The sequence below is a fragment of the Ammospiza caudacuta genome, chromosome Z, assembly GCF_027887145.1.
Source record: "Ammospiza caudacuta isolate bAmmCau1 chromosome Z, bAmmCau1.pri, whole genome shotgun sequence".
In the NCBI taxonomy this organism is placed as follows: domain Eukaryota; kingdom Metazoa; phylum Chordata; class Aves; order Passeriformes; family Passerellidae; genus Ammospiza; species Ammospiza caudacuta.
In genome coordinates, this window is record NC_080632.1 from 87,228,232 (window position 1) to 87,236,821 (window position 8,590).

An 8,590-nucleotide genomic window follows, 5' to 3' on the forward strand; every position below is an offset into this window, starting at 1 on the left:
TGGTTCTGGAGGCAGCAGCTGAGGCAGGAGCCTTTCTCGTGTGAAGTGTTCTAGCAGTTTGCACAGTGCTCTAATTAGCCACTTCGTTAGTGTCGCCTTGCTGCCTGGTGTCAGAATAATGCTGCAGATCTGTCTGGGGTGCCTGTTGCTCGTGAATCACGCTCCCAGAGCATCACTGGCAGCCGTAAGCAAGCAGTTCTTGGGTTTTTCTACATACATTTTCCCAAAAATTGCTTTCGTGGCTGCAACTTGGAGATGCAGTTTAGTTCTTTCAGGTGTGTTTTGCATAGACTCATTTCCCTGCTCAGCCCCCAGAATTACAGCCCCCACATCCTTCCCTTGGCCTTGTGTGGCACCAGCAGCCTTGCTCTGGCTGTCCTTGTCCCTGTGCTGTGATATCCGTGGGTTTGTGTCCTTGGAAGTGGTGTGGTTAATGTCGGGGCAGCAATGTTCCCTGCGGGCGTGGGTGTGTGCAGGGTGCCTCGGGCACCGTGCCCTGCCCAGGCGTGCCAGGCTCTGCAGCGTGGCAGAGTGCGGCATTGTACCTGGGGCTGGGCTGGTGTCACTGTGTCACATCACCCGTGCCCAGCTGATGGCCATTGGTGCCTGGGGACACACTCTGGGGTCACTGTGCCACAGTGCCGTGCCCAGCTGATGGCCATTGGTGCCTGGGGACACACTCTGGTGTCACTGTGCCACATCACCCGTGCCCAGCTGATGGCCATTGGTGCCTGGGGACACACTCTGGTGTCACTGTGCCACATCACCCGTGCCCAGCTGATGGCCATTGGTGCCTGGGGACACACTCTGGTGTCACTGTGTCACATCACCCGTGCCCAGCTGATGGCTGTTGGTGCCTGGGGACACACTCTGGTGTCACTGTGCCACATCACCCGTGCCCAGCTGATGGCTGTTGGTGCCTGGGGACACACTCTGGGGTCACTGTGCCACAGTGCCGTGCCCAGCTGATGGCCATTTCAGCTGTTTTGGGGACACACTCTGGGGTCACTGTGCCACAGTGCCGTGCCCAGCTGATGGCCATTTCAGCTGTTTTGGGGACACACTCTGGGGTCACTGTGCCACAGTGCCGTGCCCAGCTGATGGCCATTTCAGCTGTTTTGGGGACACACTCTGGGGTCACTGTGCCACAGTGCCGTGCCCAGCTGATGGCCATTTCAGCTGTTTTGGGGACACACTCTGGGGTCACTGTGCCACAGTGCCGTGCCCAGCTGATGGCCATTTCAGCTGTTTTGGGGACACCGGGCTGGCTGCTGAGCGGTTTGGGCTAGAGGAGGGCAGTGCTCTCTGTGCCTTGCTGCCCGAGGGCTGCCTGAGCCCCAGCTGTGCCCGGCAGCCCCTGTAAATCCCTTTTTTCCTTGATTGTGACTCCACAGGCCGTCTGGATTTCCATCACAAGGGTGCACTCGGGCTCTGTGGGTGTGACAGCCCGGTCAGAGAGCAAGAAAACCAGAAAAGTTTTGTCAGAATCTGTCTGAGAGACTTCAGGGAGTTGAAGATAAACAATGATAGCTTACTAGCATAAACAACCTACAGGTGTTGTTTTCCTACTCTCTGTTTTCTTGTTTTTCTCAAAGATTGTTTATAAGAAAGGCACCTTGTTAATTAGCCAGCCAGGTGAAATGCATTGATTAATTGGCCAGCCAGGTCTGCCTCTGTCGGAACAGTGTGTAGAGGAGGATGTGGAGTGAAGGCCAGGCTTGGTGCCAGCCAGCCTTCTGGAGAGTGTGTGGTGTGTTACTGAGCAGTGACAGTCACAGATCCGTGCTGTGTGCAGTGTGTGTGTGTGCACTGTGTGTGCACTGTGTGCTCTGTGTGTGTGCAGGGTGTGCTGTGTGTGCAGTGTGTGTGCAGTGTGTGTGCAGTGTGTGTGTGTGCTGTGTGTGTGTGTGCACTGTGTGTGTGTGTTCTGTGTGCTGTGTGTGCAGTGTGTGTGCAGTGTGTGTGCACTGTGTGTGTGTGCAGTGTGTGCAGTGTGTGTGCAGTGTGTGTGTGTGCTGTGTGTGTGTGTGCACTGTGTGCTGTGTGTCTGTGTGCTGTGTGTGTGTGCACTGTGTGTGTGTGCTGTGTGTGCACTGTGTGTGCACTGTGTGCTCTGTGTGTGTGTGCACTGTGTGTGCACTGTGTGCTCTGTGTGTGTGTGCAGTGTGTGTGTGTGCACTGTGTGCTCTGTGTGTGTGTGTGTGCAGTGTGTGTGTGTGCACTGTGTGCTCTGTGTGTGTGTGCAGTGTGTGCAGTGTGTGCAGTGTGTGTGTGTGTGCACTGTGTGTGCACTGTGTGTGTGTGCAGTGTGTGCAGTGTGTGTGTGTGCACTGTGTGTGCTCTGTGTGTGTGTGCAGTGTGTGCACTGTGTGCTCTGTGTGTGTGTGTGTGTGTGTGCACTGTGTGTGTGTGCTGTGTGCAGTGTGTGTGCACTGTGTGTGCTCTGTGTGTGTGTGCAGTGTGTGCTGTGTGTGTGCAGTGTGTGTGTGCACTGTGTGTGCAGTGTGTGTGTGTGCTCTGTGTGTGTGTGCACTGTGTGTGTGCAGTGTGTGCAGTGTGTGCTCTGTGTGTGCACTGTGTGCTCTGTGTGTGTGTGCAGTGTGTGTGTGCTGTGTGTGTGTGTGCCCTGTGTGTGCACTGTGTGCTGTGTGTGCCCGGTGTGTGCCCTGTGCCCTGTGTGTGCCCTGTGTGTGCCCTGTGTGTGCCCTGTGCCCTGTGTGTGCTCTGTGCCCTGTGTGTGCCCTGTGCCCTGTGTGTGCCCTGTGCCCTGTGTGTGCCCTGTGTGTGCCCTGTGTGTGCCCTGTGTGTGCTCTGTGCCCTGTGTGTGCCCTGTGTGTGCTCTGTGCCCTGTGTGTGCCCTGTGTGTGCCCTGTGCCCTGTGTGTGCTCTGTGCCCTGTGTGTGCCCTGTGTGTGCTCTGTGCCCTGTGTGTGCCCTTTGTGTCCCTGTGCCCTGTGTGTGCCCTGTGTGCCCTGTGCCCTGTGTGCCCTGTGCCCTGTGTGTGCCCTGTGTGTGCCCTGTGTGTGCCCTGTGCCCTGTGTGTGCCCTGTGTCCCCTGTGCCCTGTGTGTGCCCTGTGCCCTGTGTGCCCTGTGCCCTGTGTGTGCCCTGTGTGTGCCCTGTGTGTGCCCTGTGCCCTGTGTGTGCCCTGTGTGTGCCCTGTGTCCCCTGTGCCCTGTGTGTGCCCTGTGCCCTGTGTGTGCCCTGTGTGCCCTGTGCCCTGTGTGTGCCCTGTGTGTGCCCTGTGTGCCCTGTGCCCTGTGTGTGCCCTGTGTGTGCCCTGTGTGTGCCCTGTGTGTGCCCTGTGTGTGCCCGGTGTGTCCCCTGTGCCCTGTGTGTGCCCTGTGCCCTGTGTGTGCCCTGTGTGTGCCCTGTGTGCCCTGTGTGTGCCCTGTGTGTGCCCTGTGTGTGCCCTGTGTGCCCTGTGCTGCCCCGTCGTGCTCCCCGTCCCTGCCCAGCCGCCCCTGTGCGCCTGCATCGCCCTGCGTGCGCCCGGGGCCTGTCTCTGAGCTGATCCCAGCCCGGCTTCCCTCTCTCCGTCAAACCTTTCCTGAGGCCGCTGCGGCCCTGGCGCCTGCAGGAGCTGGCTTTCCACTTGATACACGGCTGTGCTGTATATTCTAACTTTTTTGTTTGTTATTTCATTCTTAAGCACAGCATTCAGCATCTTGGCTCTTAGGAGCAAGGTGTTACGTGGTCCCTGCAGGTCACGCTGCTTCTCACGCAGTTTCCCCTCTGAGCAGTGAGGGCTCCCGGGTTTGGGGAGTCCCTGGTTTGCTGCAGGAAGTGCAGCAATGAGGCACCCGTGCTGGGAGGGTGGCGTGCAGGGGGTGTTTGCCTCCTGCCTGTACCTCGAGGCGGTTCCCAGGGGTTTGTGCTGCTGCGTTTTCAGTCTGAGCTTCTTGGTGAACCCGATCCCCGCACGCCTGTGCCTGGCCCGGACCCTCTGTGCATGCACGGATTGCCTGCATCGTGTTCCTGCCTCGCTCCAGCTCCATCCCAGCCCCTGCTGTGGCTGCTGCTCTCTGCCCTGCCCAGACTGCAGAGTGTGCCTGCATCGTGTTCCTGCCCCCAGCTCCAGCTGCATCCCAGCTGTGGCTGCTGCTCTCTGCCCTGCCCAGACTGCAGAGTGTGCCTGCATCGTGTTCCTGCCTCCCTCCAGCTCCATCCCTGCTGTGGCTGCTGCTCTCTGCCCTGCCCAGACTGCAGAGTGTGCCTGCATCGTGTTCCTGCCCCCAGCTCCATCCCTGCTGTGGCTGCTGCTCTCTGCCCTGCCCAGACTGCAGAGTGTGCCTGCATCGTGTTCCTGCCTCCCTCCAGCTCCATCCCTGCTGTGGCTGCTGCTCTCTGCCTGGGGCTGGTGGTTCTCCCCACGCTGCAAGGTGTGGCTTCCGTGGGGGGCGAGGGGGAGCAGAAACCACCCCTCAGTGCTAAAAGCGTTCCGTTAAGGTTGCCTTTAACGTGTAGTAAGGGATGTGAGTGTTTTGTAAGGGTCTGGGTTTGTGGCTTCAGATCCCAACCAGATCACAATGTTGGAAATGGGGATTGTTTGGATGAAGGGATTTTTCAGCTAAGTTTAAAAATCTGCGTGGCTGAATGACTAGAGCACTTTGACTTGGGTTTAGTGAAGTTCTGGGGACTTCTAGCAGCCCCTGCCCTTTATGCCTCAGCTGTAGTAACACCTCCATAAAGGCAGGGAGGTGAAATCCACGTGAATTTTTATTCCTAACAATGAAAATCAGAAAATTAGAAACTTTTCTCTGTTTCTAAACCCCTTCTTCAGACTGTGTGTGTGTGTGTGTGCCTGCTGCTCTGTAGAACATTGGACTGAAACGTACCTCAGCAACTCGTGGGCCTCAGGCCAGGCCATCCAAGTGATACTATCTCTTAATACTTCATTTGCTGCCTGAAGAGCTGCTGGCAATGTTTGGGAGCCGTGTTTTCTCACCCGTGTTTTATTGGCATGTGATCCTGGGCTGTGCTGGCCTGCAGTGCTGGTGCGGGGCTGGAATGTTGAATTTCTGTTCCACGAAGGCATTGTTTGTCCCTGCGTGTGCTCTGGCTGATGGGGAGCAGCTGGCACCCGTGGCAGGACATGCCCTCCCAGGGCCGTGCAGGGATGCTGAGTGTGGAACCTTGTCGGCGTTATCTGGGCACAGCAGCGGGGTCATCGCTGTTTGGAGAGAGCGTGTCCCCGCTGATCCCAAACAGCGGCGCGCTCCGGGCCCGCGGGGGGCTTGTTTGGCATTCCTGACCCTCACGGCAGCATAAGTACGGCGAGGGCAGGCTCCGGGCAGCTCGGCAGGGCGGCTCTCACCCGTGGGTACATCAGCCAGCTTGGTTCCGGCTCTGCGAGGTGGGTGCTGGGGGAGCAGCTGCACCTTTTGGGAGCTGTCTGGGTGCCACAGGGAACCCTTTCTGGCAGGGATCTGAGTGGTTCAGGGAACCCTTTCTGGCAGAGGTATCCACCGGCCTTGCAGTGATTTTTCAGCTAAGTTTAAAAATTTGCATGGCTGAGTGACTAGAGCTGCAGTGCCAGTGTCACACAGTGCTCTGTGTGTGCCACAGTGCTGTGTGTCTGTGTGTGTGTGTGTCTGTGTGTGTGTGTGCCACAGTGCTCTGTGTGTGTGTGTGTGTGCCACAGTGCTCTGTGTGTGTGTGTGTGTGTGTGTGCCACAGTGCTCTGTGTGTGTGTGTGTGTGTCTGTGTGTGTGTGTGCCACAGTGCTCTGTGTGTGTGTGTGTGTGCCACAGTGCTCTGTGTGTGTGTGTGTGTGTGTGTGCCACAGCGCTGCATTGCCAGTGTCACACAGTGCTCTGTGTGTGCCACAGTGCTGTGTGTGTGTGTGTGTGCCACAGTGCTCTGTGTGTGTGTGTGTGTGCCACAGTGCTGTGTGTGTGTCTGTGTGTGTGTGTGTGTGTGTGTGCCACAGCGCTCTGTGTGTGTGTGTGTGTGCCACAGTGCTCTGTGTGTGTGTGTGTGTGCCACAGCGCTGCATTGCCAGTGTCACACAGTGCTCTGTGTGTGCCACAGTGCTGTGTGTGTGTGTGTGTGCCACAGTGCTCTGTGTGTGTGTGTGTGTGTGTGTGTGCCACAGTGCTGTGTGTGTGTGTGTGTGTGTGCCACAGTGCTGTGTGTGTGTGTGTGTGTGTGTGTGTGTGTGTGTGCCACAGTGCTGTCTGTGTGTGTGTGTGTGTGTGTGCCACAGTGCTGTGTGTGTGTGTGTGTGTGTGCCACAGTGCTCTGTGTGTGTGTGTGTGCCACAGTGCTGTGTGTGTGTGTGTGTGTGTGTGTGTGTGTGTGTGTGTGCCACAGTGCTGTGTGTGTGTGTGTGTGTGTGTGTGTGTGTGTGTGTGTGCCACAGTGCTGTGTGTGTGTGTGTGTGCCACAGTGCTCTGTGTGTGTGTGTGTGTGTGCCACAGTGCTGTCTGTGTGTGTGTGTGTGTGTGCCACAGTGCTGTGTGTGTGTGTGTGTGTGTGTGCCACAGCGTGCATCGCCAGTGTCACACAGTGCTCTGTGTGTGCCACAGTGCTGTGTGTGTCTGTGTGTGTGTGCCACAGTGCTCTGTGTGTGTGTGTGTGTGCCACAGTGCTGTGTGTGTGTGTGTGTGTGTGTGCCACAGCGTGCATCGCCAGTGTCACACAGCTGCCTCGTGTGTTGCATTTCATTGCAGGGCTGCATGCGATGTCGGTGCTGCAGCGTGTCAGTGCAGCAGTGGTGTGTTTGCTCGGTGTGCAGCTGCTGCAGCAGGGAGCAGCTCCGGTTGGCAGCCGGCTGTCCTTCCCTGCGACGGGCAAAGGCGGCTGCCATTACCTGCCACTCCAAACTCCGTTTGTGTTTCGGATTTACCTCCCCTCGGGAGGCTCTTGCTCTGCTGCTTACCTTACCTGGAGCTCTAGTTGTCGTTTGCTTGTTTTGTCATTCACTCGTTATTGCTCAGCTAATGTAACAAATTACTTTGTGTAGCACAGGATCTTAGACCTTTTCAGGCTGGAAAAGCCCTCTAAAACCGTTGGCCCTGGGTGTTATCCGGTGCCTCTCTGTGACTTTGCGAAACGCGTGTTAGTGCTCTACCTTGCTGAGCGCTCGCTGTGGGCTGTGCTGGGTCAGGACTCAGTCCCTGTCCCACTGGGGCTGTGATCTCCTGGCACCCTGGCACATGGCCTGCTGCTGGATGGCTCTCTCTCTGCCCTAGAGGCAATTTTTAATTTATATTTTAGAGGATTGGCATCTCCTGCTCGTTAGTGCTTCGCATTAGCTCGTCCCGTTTCCGCGCGCTGCTTGCTCCGTGGTAAGGAGGTGCCGAGACGCCTCCCCGGCGTGTGACTGAGCTAAAGATGGGCTGCCCGAGCTGTTTGTGGGGAGACGCATTTGTGCGCTGTGGGGATTGGCCTGCCCTCACGAAACACTGCTGCTTCTGCAGAAATGTGCCACACAATTTGGGCGCTGCTGCCCGCTGCCCTCAGTGCTCTGTGCCCTGGCACCCTGAGCTGGTGCCCGCTGCCCTCTGTGCCCTGGCACCATTCCTGGCCCATGCTGGTGCCCGCTGCCCTCACCCCTCTGTGCCTGGCACAATGCTCATTCATGGTTTCAGGGCTCGGGGAGATGGTAAAGCTGCGTGTCTGATTTGTGTCTAATTTTAATCGTCTCTTCATTTAAAGCTCCTGTAGCTAATGGCTTTATCAGGGCGTTTATTTGTGATTGCTTGTGCGTATCTGTCCGGGGTGGTGTTCTGTATTTAAGCAAAATGATGTTCTATTCTGTTTCAGCTGATAGGCTTTGCAGATTAGTGTGAGCTGCCATAGAGAGTGACTGGCAGTTTAAGCTTGGCTTTTGAAAGGGCTTTTTGAATTGAAGCACGAGAAAACCCCAGCACAGAGGGAGAAATTTTAATAGCTAGGTAAAATCCATGATCCTACTCCCATTTAGAGATAATTGTTTTCCTTTGGGAAAAATTAAGTGCGGAAGCATGCTTGCAAAAGAGAAAAGGCTGGAATATGGAGAGAGGGGAAGGATTTTCACCGTGTATTTTTTCAAATGTACCAAAGCATGATGTATTCCAGTTAAAACTGTAGAAAATATCAGATAAGGAGGAGTCTGTTTCCTCTTAAAATTTGTCTAACAGCATTCGTTTTACACGGAGGGGAGCCATGTGCTCACATGTGTGGTGCCATAACTTCCTAATTAACACCTCACTCTTATTTTGTGCCACACATTTGTTTCCAATGAATAGCTGCTACTTCGGTGCCTCTGATAACATGGAAAATTCCAGTGCAGTAACAGCTCTCTGACTGGATGTGTTCCTGCTCAGATGAAGTGACAGGCTTTGTTTTCCCTGAACTTTTGAAATCAGATGTATTTATTTTATTTACACGGTTGGGAACGGCGCGGTGGTTCTCAGAAAGGCTGCTCAGAAAATGTGGTAAAATCACTTTTGTATGTTTGCTGGCCGTGTTCTGAGGAGGCCAGAGCCCGTGGAAATGCCGTGGTTGGTGATTCCACGGAGCCAGGGCTGCCTGGAGGGCCAGAGCAGCTCTGTGGCAGCATCTCTGAGGAACACCAGAAGGGTTTTCCCGAGTTTTTGCCGGCCC